Genomic DNA, 14,264 nt, shown 5'->3' with positions numbered 1-14,264 from the left:
TGGCCCGCTCTCCTGGACGTCGACCTCCCCGTTCCCTCTTTCTCCCCTTTTCCTCCCCTTTCCCCTACCATCCCGTGTCACTGGTTCCCACCCGCCGGCCCTCGGTTAGAAAATAATATTAATAATTGGCAGAGCAAAAACAAATTACCGAGACGACGAATGAGTAATGACTCATATTCTATATCTATATGTAGGTATGTATGTACATGTTCTCATATATATTATTATAGTGTACATTAAAATATACTACTACGGTGGTCGTTGGTATTAATGTGTGCGACGTACACGGTAATTACCGTGAAATTGGACAATTGAAATAAAATAGTAAAAAAAAAAATATAATAATAATTTGAATAAAAAATACAAAAAACATTAGGTATACCGTTGCGGTTTCCCGCGGGATAAGTATGTGTGTTGTTGCAGCAAATTGTCGCAAACCCGGTGCGACCATGTAGTTTTAATAATAATTACTTAACTATAAACGATAATTATTATTGTAAACAATTATTCTAAATAATATTATTAAACAATAATAGTCAAATTATAAAGCTGTATAAAAATTGCGATTACAATATTATTACAACTGTACAGTTTGGATACGACGAATACGTCCTATCGTTGTACTTGGATTTTGGTCATTGGGCCAAAGTTTGTGATCAGAGTTGGACGGAATTTAAAAAGTACAATAGGTAAACAATATGATAATTTGATAAATTTATTAAGGTCAACAACTAAATGAAAATTAGTTAAATTGCTATCCGTAGATTATCTCGGATAATTTTAAATTACATTAATAATAAATAAAAAACAAAACTCTTTAACTAGAATGTAGCTAATCTTAAACAATTTTTTTATCATAGATAATTAAAAAACTGTATCATTTATCTTTATTACTATAATATAGGCATTCCAAAAGATAAAAATAAATAATAAATTGACAACTAACGACTGAGAAATAATTTTGTCGTAAATAATCGAATGAATTAAATAACAGTTACAATGTTGTATCGATAGCTTCATCTAGATAAAAAAAAAACTATTTGATCAATGCCAACTCTGTTTGAGATAAATTTTGAATTGGAATTGAATAAAAACAAAATGCAGCTTTGAAATAAAATTGAGAAGTTAAAATATCTTAAACGTCAACTATTGATAATTAATTTAAATGTTAAAAAAGTCCAGCGAAGCTTAATTTTAGCCGCATTCCGTACGGCTAAATAAATTGTAGGTAAGAGTTTACTTTTTATTTACATACATTTTGCAGATATATACATTATTATCTACCTACACGATCTGCACAGGCTGAACACCGAAACAAGGCCGGACGAATATGTATATGTTGATGTTATAAATAGACGTATCATCTCGACGATTTCATTCGAGTTTAAAAAAGAATAAATATAGTTCACCTTCAAATTCCACGCCTTAAATTCAAGTGTACGGTTTTAGCATATCATTAAATCATTACATTCTCTTAATAGGATACGACTAATGGAATGGTTATTACATTTGTCTAAAAACCGAGACGTCACGCTTATTTTTAAGACAACAATATTAACCGACTGTTATAATGTTAAAAAACAAGAACCCCACACCGGACAGAAAAATCTAGTTAGGTAATTTTCATTTAAGCCCAAAAACGTTGGGTACTTACCCTAGGATATGGGTTATTTTCGGATTAACCGGGTCAAAAAAAAAACCCCGGATTTCCGCCCACTCCGGTGACTAACTGGTGACACTTATATAGGGTTTTTTTTATGCTATTCTGCAACGCGTTGGAGTGAGAATTCCGACAGATCTGTTTGTTTGTGAAGCCCTTTTTACTTTCTTGATTTTTTACGAAACCTAATAAGTACGGTAATTGAAAAAAAAAATAAGAGATAGAGAGTTGATTCTGGGCTCGTTAGAAAAAGCTTGCCGAAAAGATACAAAATACGAATAATTGAAACCAATTATTTAAGTTTTCACAAATAAAACAAATTGTATATTTTAGCTAAATTTGTCTATAGCCACGCACGTTAGGGTGTCTTGTTAGAATCACCTAGGCACGTAGAAGCAGCGTAGTGAAGAACTTTACCTGATATTATAGTTCATTCGTTACAGAGCTTATAAAGAATAACCCCCTGGGATTTTCCGACCCGGTTAAGTTTGTTTTGGGTGTAAACAAAACCCAACAAACCCAATAACACCCACAAAAACCCCCAAAATACCATATTTTCGGGGTAAACACCAAACAATATCCGGGTTTTCCCGACTCGGGTTTGGCCCAACACAGATGTTACGACAAAATAGATTACCAACTAGTGATAACAAACGGAAGTCGACGTCCGCCATTTTTGTGGGGACATTCATGTACACGTCCTCTGATTCTGTGTTATCAACTTGACTTATGATATTGTTGTTGTAAACATATTTTCACGTGATAAGGTTCTATTGCCGAAAAAGATGGCGGAAAATGGCAACTGCCAACTTCAATAATTATAATATATTCTATTGGCAATCCGGTTTATTTATACTATATAAAATTATTATGTTATCTGATCGGTTAAAAAAAATTCTCTACCGAGCCCGCGTGTCTTGGCAAACGGCAACTCCGACCGCGATAACCCACGACAGGTTATTTGCACTGTATATAATATTATATTATACGACGTCTTGTGGTGGTATCTTTACGACGCGCTAATAATATTGTGTGCCGACCGCTGCACACCTCTTAAACAATATGGGTACCTCCTAGCACGGGGGTCACACGGCATACACCGGGAATGTTAATGAAGTTTCGGCAAAAAAAAAACCGTTGTCACTATATTATTATAATATGAGTCACCGACGGTCGTCTATCGGGTGTAGTTCTATAAGACGGTGTATTTATGCAAAACAAAAAAATACCCAACCGTTTGCAATTCTGCAACAATCACTCGAATCGGTCCGGATTGAACGTGACCGAAATCACGTAGGTAAACCGTTTTATTATTTGTTATTATTTTTATATATATATAAGTACACATAGTGTCCAAGTCGGCATGTTCCTCGTGCTGTTTTACCGGTCGCCCGTTGGCGCCTTTTTTAGCCACGAAAAAATATGAAAAATAGATATTATACAACACATCCTAACCTAGCTTTTTACTTAACTCATCTGACTGAAAATCTAATTAATATGGGCTTTTCCCCAAGTAGTGAAGTTACTTAATATTCAATTAATAACTTCACTTAACTTAAGTAAAAACCGTTACTATTTTAGTTATGTGGTTGTTTTTCAAACGACTCAGCCATGTTAGTTTTCTTGGCATTTTTTTAAAGTAACTTTTAATCTAAATAAGATTTTTTACTTTTTTCAAATAACTTCACTTAACTGTACTCTTTCCGAGCCTAGTCTAAATGTACGTTTGTGCGTTTCAGGTTAACATAAAGGATGAAAGTGTCTGTACAAACAAACACATTCGCGTCAAACGACCCATGTGCTCTACTTCCTCTGTTATTTTGTTTTTTTCCTCGCCAGATGGTTGGAATTTGATAGGCGCCTCAAGGGACTAGAATCGAATCTGTACCATATGCTTCTGCGCCACAACAAAGCGGGCCGATAGAAAACACTACACGACTGCCGCATAATGTTCCAAAATCAAACAAAATGCGTTGTAAAAAAATAATACAAATATTTTCAGTGATAAATTTACAAAAAAAAAATCCTTTGTTTTTTGCCATGCAAAGACCACACATAATAATAATAATATTGAAGGACTATTGTTTATTATTATAATAATGATATTAATGTAAAATATACTGTATCGAATTACACATTATTCGGTGTACAGGCGAAATAATATTAGATTACCAGGACTACATACATTATTATCCGAGTGCACTGGTATTGCCTCGATAATTATTTATAATGTTAATAAACATTAGCGAGATGGTAATATTGGATGAAAAAAAATTAAAAAAAAAAAAGGTAGAGTTTAAAGTGTAACCAATAGTGTAAAATCTATTTTTTTTTTTTTTTTGTAATTATTATATGATAATTAAGATAGTATTATTGTGTTTTGGCGATATTGAAAAACGACCTCTATTCGTTATACATTATTATTATTACTGCGTTTGTGGGCGTTTGTACTTTAAACGATAATATAAATATAATAATATTCAGCGCCAACGGTTTGTGAGCGAATTCACGTTATTACACGCTTCGCTTCCGTTTTTTATTAATAAAACAGTACTAATGCGAAATAACTATATAATGAGAGAGAATTTTTCAAAACAAATATTTGTCTAAATAAAATATATATATAATTATATTAAACTGTCTCCACCCTGCCTCCTAAAGTTTAAGCTTTATAAACTTTAGAAGTATATTTTATCCAAAACTGGTTGTAGACTAGTCAACGTGTTCAGCGAATTTGGCAGAATGAAAAATCACTTTTTTTCAGAAAAACTGGCAAAGGGTTTTCCTAAACAACAAAAAAATCTCAACTACATTATTTTGTGAAGTACTTTGGACCGAAAAACCCCTAATATGCCATCAAAATTATTATACAAGTTTAGTCGATAAACATTTTTTTTTGGAACATGTTAGTTTTGATAATAATTTATGCGGATCATTTGAGGTATGATAATAGTTTACATACAACATGTGAGTGCTGATAATAGTTAACATGCAACATGTGAGTGTTGATAATAATTTACATGGAGGAACACGTGAGTGCTGATAATAGTTCACATGCAACATGTGATGAAACAATATGTTATTGTTCTACAAAACATCTTAACAATATTGAAAAATTCGAATCATAATGGTTCTTTTAAAATACCTAGTTGACTCTACACACGTTACCGTTTAAGTTTCTAAAGTTAGGTATGGGGGTTAGGTTAGTTAGGTTAACTATATCAGTACAAGACATTTTGGGACAGAATATTAATTTTCAGAATTAATGCGCGTTATTCCTCGTGAAAAACAAAGCCACTATATTGGCTTTCCACTGTTTGTGCTAGTTATTAATATTAAGAGTGTTCACATTGTGTAGTCATTTTAATTGAATCGATCCAATTAAACAAATCACATCAATGCACGTCGAGAGGTGTTTTTTTTTTTTTACTTAAATTTTTTGGTTAATTATACCTTTTTCCAGTATGTGATTATTGCCATTAGCTTGCAGATAAGACCTATTCGGCGGGTAACGTGCAATTTGGCAGCCCAACCTCGTAGCAAGTAATTAAAAAACCGTATATTGTTATCGAAAAAAAAACCAACAAAGAACAATAATTACTAAAATTAAAACAATTAACAATAGTCCTAAAAATACATTTTGTTATTTTAGTTAATTTTTTATCTGCGCGGTACGGATATTTTTTTTTTTAAGATTTTCTTTTTCCAGAACTAAAATAAACAGCATATCTATACAGATAAAATATTATATTATATTTCGGTTTTTGACGCGTTATTTTACCGGTTATTATAAAATAGTAAATAACTGCTATCTATTTAAACAGTCATCATAATTCATAATATATATTATTATTATTATACATATTGTCGACGCTGCATAGTTAATATAATGCGTTTAAATGAAATGTTATTTTACACGTTTAACGCACACCTTATTGCCACGGTAGGCAAAAACCGCATAAAAAATGGTCAAAAGTGTATTATTTTCTCAAAATATATTTTTTTAACCGTATATATTTTAGTTGAACATAAGTCTGAGCATATTAAAAAAAAAAAAAACAGAATACTTGGTCACCTACCTGTCATTATTTAAAAATCACTGAAAAAAGTAAATAGCAATTTATCAGAATTATTCCTGGAATTTCTCTTTCAGCCTATGTCTGGGGAAGTAGAAAGGAAGTATTTATTAAATAATAATTAAAAATGCCTACAAATTACTATTAACCGAAGTGATAACAACAATATCTCATACTGAACATTTACATTTAAAGAATCTTAATAAGTTTCAAAAGCTATAATTTTAAAATTGAAAAATAACCAAGTACATCATATTTATATGTACTCAAACAGCTATGTCGTTAATTGCTAGTTATTATTTTCCTAAGTCCGTCGTGTGTTTATTTGTACTGTTTGGTGATTTAAAATACAGTTTACTAATTTCATCAGAAACGTCATTGTTTCTTTCTATTATACAATCATGTGAGGGTAGTATAATTAATGGTAGGTAGTGTAATTTACAAAAAAAAAAAATGCCCACAATATTGCTCTGGAAGATAACACAATTGATGGTGAACAATGATCATGTCTTAAGAATATCAACTGATTTTCCGTCTGTTATCAATCATCCCCTATCAGCGAATTCTTTGTTTACATTAAGTGTCTTCTCTGCATTTTAATATGCTCTAACTATTCATCTGTTATCAGCCGATTTTCTTATCAAAAATATCTTATCAGTTTCATCAGTTATAAATATTATCGATTTACCCCCATGACGATCCCATCAGCTCCCAATTCCCTTTTATCTGCATCTACCATTACCGTGCTCGTCTATAAACTTTTAAAAGCTAACAATAATATTCTCAAAGCAATTTTTTAAAGATTTTTGACTTGATAATTATTTAAAAAAGATGTAACACTTTAAGTTTTATCAGTAATAATCGATTCTTATATTACACCAAAAATATGCAATCAAATCGAATCTGTTAGTACTTTTTTTTTTTTTTGGTATTTGATTTTACAACAGTTTTTATTAAATAAAGTATACGTTACGGTTCGGAGAATCGGCCAGCTCATTACACTAACACTGTTTAATGCATAATTGACTTGTGAAAATATGTTATGAAAAACATACGAACCGATTGCTGTTATCGATCGGACGGGGCAATTTATTATTTTTTACATATCGTTTTTCATCAGTAATTATCGTGCAATTACACTACTGTTGAAATAAAAACAAAACATGTCACAATTCGTTACATAAGAACCCTGCCTAATGGCTTGCCGGAGTCAATGTGTGGATCGTTTATTGTAAAAGTGGTGTGACTCCAAATTTTTTTTTTCAAATTATCATATATTTGCTTATACCCGCCTTATTTATTCCTCGGCTGTCTTGGTTTTGGAATCTTAATCTTCCTAGAAAAATGAACGTTCCATATTTTGCTAGACTGCGGCCAGGTCACATGTATTCCTTCAAACTATCTCATAGCCCTCAGCGCCCCACAAGCAGATCATGCACTTTGCCATATCATATCATATATTTGAAATAACAGAACTATTCTTTTCAACCATATTTTTCCCTCTACTGTATTATATTTCTTCCTCTACCACTTCACTTGACACTGTCTTTATTTCTTTTGTCGGCTTTGTAATTTTGATAATTATTGGCAATCATTTTTTAGTTTCAAATGTGTTTCAAGTCTTGCATTTGTTTTTTAATTTTATCTTAATATTTTCGAACATCAGTTGTGTACAATGAAAGCTATACAAAACAAATAATTTCACACACACTGGCTGTACGTTCAATTTCAACTTGATTATAATACCTAAAATATTATTATATAAGCAACTCGGTAATCTAATGCCGTTTTTTTTTTATTAAACAAAAAACTCGAGTAGCTTATATAATATTTAAATCTCGTGTTCTCTGTGTAGGTCAGCGGTTAGGCGGATTGGTGATTTTCTTTATTTTAATTAAAACAAAATAAATCAGTATACATATTTATTTCGTTGATATCGCTGTACTAAGGCGAACGTCCGGTGTGCAAATAGTGATTGCGATTTGCTACACCTACAGCTCTGCCGTATTGTTCAAATGTATTTTCAAATTGTTATTGCAATTCGATATTTCGCGGGAAATTTCATGTATAATTACAAAACCGAGGTCTAGTTATCGTCGGGGCAGCAATTAAACAGTTACTATACGCCTGACGGTTATCTAATCTAGCGTAGAAAAATTATTAATGATAAATTCGATAATCTAATATTGAGAAAATCCAATGCGAATATTTTTTTGTATTTTTTTGTTTCCCTCGAATGGTACGTGATAATTAACATGGTATTTTTTAGCGCTTTAGCATATTATAATAATGCAATTCAACTTTTTTTAAAACGCTGCCCAGAATAATAGTATACATTTACAGGAAGTATATGGTTTTTTTTAACAATTATTAATTAAATCTACTGTATATATCTAATTAGTCGGAGTGCAGTTTTCGAAACTAAACAACCGTGGCGTTTTAAACGACAACAAAATAGTATGTTATGCCGTGACAAATTTCAATAACATTAATATATTTTATCATCTATTATGTACGATAATTAGTGACGAATAGATAATAATATGGCATGGTGTAATATTGTAATAGCATTTGCGTTGTTGGGTTGTCTTCCGACTAAACTAAAAAAAACACATGATATTATTCGATGCAATTTAATAGCTTCGGAAACGAAAATCGAACAAGTGTTTAGTTCGTTTAGCTGAACTCATAAAATCCACAAGGAAATACACTGATTAAGGTTCAATCTCAATGGTATTGTCTCGGATAAAGCTACTGAAATAATTGACTATTTTTATTCAAAATTTAAACGTCACCGTCAAGACTTCGAGTGAGACTAAGAAAAGCGCAGGTTAGGTTAGTTTGACATTTCATTACGAATCCTACATTAATTCTTTGAGCAGTTCTGAATTCAGCAAAAAAAAAACAAATCTCTAACCTAAAATAAGGTCCCGAAATCTTTGGTTTACCGACCAAAAGTGTATCTACACTTTAAGTAAAAGTATTTCAGCAAGACGCGCAAAAGAAATGTTTATACACTATCCAAATACTTGGATTCATTAATTAATTCAAAATATTACAAAAAGCATAATTCATATTATTTGCTTGGTGTATTGTAACTTGTGATAAATGTACTAATTTTTTATTTGTTTAGCTCCAACAGCTGATGCATTCTTCTGTGCCTCATTTGATTTCGTTTCATTTTCATTGTTTTTTTTATAACATAACAATATCCTAATACATTGTACTTATTACACAAGTCAATATCACGCCTTCATTACTATCTTTCATTGGCCTGCTGCCTAGTGCCACGGTCAACGGTCACGGGTCTACAGAAATTATTATTATAATTGCAAGTGATAATATCACTTTAATAAAAATAACCGCTTCGATGCGAATCTGTGGGTTCGAACCGGTACAGTAAGAAAGTATTACACCCAAGCGACTAGTAGTAGTAAGTGAGCGAGTAAGGCAGGTCTAGTGTTCCCAGATAAACACACTAATATCGATAAAAGCAAATAATAATTGTATAATGTGTTACAGCTTATTCTAGATCTAGACCTTCGGTAAATTGTTCCTAAATCCCTAAAAAAAAAATTGCTTGAAAAACATTTCTATTCCTTCTAGGGGAAAGGGTTTATGATATTTGTTTGGGTTATCAACGTTTATCTAGTAGTACTGGACATTGTATATACAAATTTTGAAGTAATTGCCAATATACAACCTAACCGGCACACGATGATTTACTATCCTTCGGAAGGAAACAATTCTATCATTTGATTTGTGCGATGACGGTGGCACTGGCTCTGTCGTCACAAGAAAAAAATGTATAAATAAAAACTATCTTTGCGTCACATAGATAGGTACATGTTATATTATTACAGTATAATAATTATTATTGTCCTTGCACTTGGCCTTTCGGAGCGGACTCGTTGACCGTCATCGAAACGGCCAAAAAAATATTAACAAAAAGTAAGAAAGAAACACTGTAAGCGAAAAAATTCTAAAAAAACTAAACCGATGCCCCTACACGCCCAAAAAATTTTTAATTATAAAACAACATCCGCTATGCAACGAAACCAATAAGAGGAAGTCCGGTCGGGGGGTCACGAGTTCCGGATTCGACACATAAGGGATTCGGCGACGGCCTCGGGGTTCTGGATATTATACTTAAAATTAAAAAACAACCTTGCTTCAACGTCCACGCTGTCTCGTTTGGTTGAAAAATTTGTCAAATTTACGGAATTTTGGTCAATCGTCATTACAAGTAGGGGCCTTTAAAAGTATAACATCATAATATATAATATACATAATGACGATATAGTAATGATATGTGGACGACCTTAGGCACAGAGTGACGTAGGTAGATGCATGTAAGTATATTAATATTATCCGAGAACCTTCGAGGAACACTCATAATATAATATGTACAAGTATTAAGTGCAATCGACGTACGGTTTTTTTCATTTTATGTATAATAATTACATTAATAATTGTGTAACGCGCTGAACGGCTTTGAACTAGACTAAAGCTCGGGCAAAAACCGTTTCCGCAAATATACACACACATACATATATATATATACATATGTATATGACCTAATATATGATATATTAAGACATACTGTATATTACTCATAAGATAAGACGTGATGTCATTATTTAAAGAAAAAAACTGCTATGGCTTTTAGAAAAATAGATTTACAAAAAAAAAAACAACAACACTTGCAAAAAGATACTCAAATATTTAAAACCAAGAAAAATATTACATCTTTATACACAGTAATATCTAAACATTAATAATAATACAAAAATATAGTTTTTTGCCAAATTGATAACTAAAATTAGCAACACTATGTCTCAGTTGAAAACCTGAGTAATTTTAACTCCTCAACCAAATTAACCAAGTTGGTTAATTGGTATTCGAGCCACTCATTACACTTCTGGGTAGTAGATTCAAGGTGATAGCACAGATTAAATAAAACCAGACAGTGCACTCTAAGAAAATCGAATAACATAAACAAACTTTAATAGTCTCAGGTCAGTGTGATTAAAGAAAAAAAAAAAATTAAAGAAATAATCCTTTTGTTGTACAGTGCGATTAAGGAATTTGTAACGAACGTCTGCAATGTTATCACTACGTCTTGTTATCAGTAATTCTTATCAGTTTACGTTATCATTGTAATTAGCGTGTCACTATAATTTGGCCCGACCGCATTAAGTTTAAACCAATTAAAGGTGGTAGCCTCAAAGGGGTTTAAAGGTAGATTAAATAGGCACAAACGGAGCTGTTGTTGTAAAATAAAGAGTTAGTTAAAATATGTAAATGCGTTTTTTTTATTAAATCGACTGTTTTATTATTATTTTGCTGTCATCACAACAACTGTTTGAGCAGGATTTTTTTTTTATCCTCGAGCGGTACTCGAGTCCTTAAGTCCTCAAATACTTGGCGAGTCAACAAATAGTGTGCAACTCATTGTCGCCTTAAATCGATTCGTTTGATTTCGACCGCGATAAGCAAACATTTAAGTATAATATTATCGTGAAAAACAATTCCCAGAAGTGAATTTCGGTGCTCGGCCATAATAATTGTCAATAAAACAAAGTCGATACAAAACCGGCCAACGCAATTGACAGCACGCGCCGGAACTGATTCGATTGCTTTTGGTGGAATTTTCAAACAAAACATATTGGATCCGTGTTGTATTCAATTTCATGAAAAGTAAAAATACTACGTTACTTTTCCACGATAAATATTAAAATGTTAAGTTAGGCGATGATAACACAGCCGTAAATCTGATAAACCATGGAAACAACGGAACCAATAATTATCATGGAAAAAACAATAACTATTAACAATATGGCTGCCTCCTGCTAGTGGACATTTTTTTTATAAACAGCCGACTATACAGGCAATGCGCGTTCCGTTTAATATATATTGAGTTCAGTGATGGTGTGTTTGCAATTGTATATTCAGTAATAGATTAGTTACGACGACTTGGGTTGATCTATGCAAGTGTTTCCATTATTTTTGTTGTTTCATTGTCGAAAGTGAATTTAACCAGCCGAACGCTGCTTTTGGAAATTGTGAATTGTACTATTAATTATCCGACTTAGTCATATTAAAAATAATTTCATCGACATTGTAGACATCATAATGAGCAAAATAATGCCATCTAACCAAACTGAACACGATGGAAATGACAAATCAATGGAAGGATGTGAGAAACAGTTGAAAAAACAAATGTTAATTAACTTACTTTTTAACGCGTTATTACACACAAAGTCAAACCGTTGGGATAATAGAAAAGTTGTAATTATTTTTTTTTTTTTTTTAAAATCACGGTAATTAAAATGAAAAAAAAACAAGACTCTGCAACTTGAGAGCTTTTCGCGAACAGGAAGTGATAGATGTAGCTGTTGTAAGAATGAGGATCCAATTACACGTAAAAAAATAGTAATAATATTATCCCGTTGAAATATGTTTTGTGATTTGTATTTTCTTCGATAATGGCGTTCGGTAGCATAATATAATATTTCTATATTTAACGCGACACGATTAGCAATAACCGTAATGCGACATTAATTGTATGTCCTCAAAAGCTGTTCAGTTACGTCAAAAGGTCGTTGGTGAAATAAAAAAAAACCAACGACCAGTGTGTTTTTTATAATAATAAAAAAATCAGCCGTGTAAAAATATGCAGACCCGATCGACTGGTTTGCTTCAGGAAAATGCCAAGTTCAATGACTTATCTATACAATATTATAATTATTATACAACATTATTAATATATAATTAATTATATAATAATATTATTAATATATAATTAATTTATGATAAATTGTTAATATATAATTAATTTTATAAGAATATTATAATAATATAATATGTGTTATTATATAATGTATAATATTATCTTATATGTGTGTATACACATTTATGCCCCCCTACCCCGAAAAATCTTTAATATAGATTTAAAGAAAGAAAATGTGAAATTTTCAACTTGATCTGATAATATTTAGAGTCCACTCAAAGCCATTTTGTCGAATCCATTTGTTTAACACGTGTGAGGTTAGGTAATACCCTTTTTTAAATTTTTTTACTATATTACTGCCTTATTTACTTTTGAAGCTAAAATATTCGGAACGAACTCGTTGGAAAGAATATGAAAGTAACTAAAAAAAAATATACATATAAACGAGGACAATATTTGATATCACTCGTTGAAAGTTCATTTGAAAATAAAAACTTGGTTTTTTTTTAAGTTAACAAACACTTTTGTCAATAAACCAATAATGAGCTAAATATTAATCTCAAAATATAATTTTTTTTTTTTTCATCTTTCCAACTGACCTCTTCTAATATTGGAGCTTTAAAATTGAAAAATTACAATAAAGTTAAAAAAAAAAAACTGTAATTTTCACACGTTTTAGTCGAATGAACAAAAAATAGCTAATAGCGTCAATTCTAAATATTGTCCGATCAAATTTTGTCTTTTTTTTTTTTACCCTAAATTAAAGGATATTATGGTAAACAAAACAAAATTTTTTTTTTTAAATCTAGGTTTAATACCATATATTCCTCGTTCGTTTCCGCGTTTTTCAATTAGGCGTTGTACTGTTCTAGCCGTTGAGGTTTTTACGAGATTGTCATTTTTCTTTTTTTAAACGCCCAACAGTTTACGCGCTTTGCGGGGAGAACAGTGCGATTGTTTTTTTTTTAACTTAAACTCTAATATTAAGCCGAAACACTCTATCGATCAACTATCATCATCTTACCTAAGCCCCGAAAGCCGTCCGCTCGTGAATCCGCTCGTGTCGATCGACAGACACAATAAGAGAATCGTTGATTGTCTTGTTAATCCGCCAAAGACTTTGATCGACGGCGGTCGTCCGAGTTTGAGGAGCACTCGTGACTTTTTACGCGGTTTTTTTTTACTCTCACGAATTAACCGGTTTCAACGAAAGCGCGTGCAAAACTGCCGGTCGGTCCGTCCATCGGTCTCGACAACGACAATAATTATCATCGTGTGCCCCTCGCTTCGCCCTCACCTGCCTGGTCGAGCCGTCGTCGCCGTTGTCGTCACCTGTACAATATAATATACAACAATATTATAATCGAACAAATCGTAAGACGTTATGTGCACTAACGGGGGGGGGGGGGGGGGAAAGACGAGGAGGCCTCAAAGGAGAAGAAGAAGCACATAAGCACAAGTATGGAAAAAACAAAAAAAATGAGTAGAAGGTGTCGGCGGAGGTGGAGTCGATTGCGGTGTAGGTGTGTGGACACATGGCATCAACAAGTGGCCACTTGTTGATGGTAAACGAGCGGTCGTGTGTGTGTGCTATCAGCTTTTAATCGCGTGGGATTAGTCGATAATATATTAAATAATATTGTGTTGTGCAAAAAATTACCTACTTTTTTTTTCCTTCACACGAGTAACACGGCGATATTTTGTTCCCGCGTTTACATTTTTCCCGCATTCCTTCGTCGTCGAGACATCCTTTTCGAAATCCAAACGCACACACACACAACCGTACCGGACCGCG

General features: G+C 32.3%; 1 protein-coding gene across 1 annotated transcript in view; it reads right to left on the bottom strand.

Annotated features, from left to right (window-relative positions):
• Positions 1-13,801, bottom strand: part of LOC126845917 (facilitated trehalose transporter Tret1-like) — a 59,574-nt gene extending 45,773 nt beyond the window's left edge. Inside the window, exon 1 of the mRNA XM_050584951.1 lies at positions 13,494-13,801. The gene's annotated coding sequence lies outside the window, so the exon portion shown is untranslated. The remainder of the gene's footprint in view (positions 1-13,493) is intronic.
• Between the last annotated feature and the right edge of the window lie 463 nt (positions 13,802-14,264).

Source organism: Adelges cooleyi, unplaced genomic scaffold, assembly GCF_023614345.1.
Source record: "Adelges cooleyi isolate 19-005CV unplaced genomic scaffold, UGA_ACOO_1.1 ACOO_flye_CR_arks_rails_tigmint_CR_PRNA_8, whole genome shotgun sequence".
NCBI classification, from domain to species: domain Eukaryota; kingdom Metazoa; phylum Arthropoda; class Insecta; order Hemiptera; family Adelgidae; genus Adelges; species Adelges cooleyi.
Note: the sequence above shows the minus strand (reverse complement) of the source record. Positions and strands in the feature narration are given on the sequence as shown.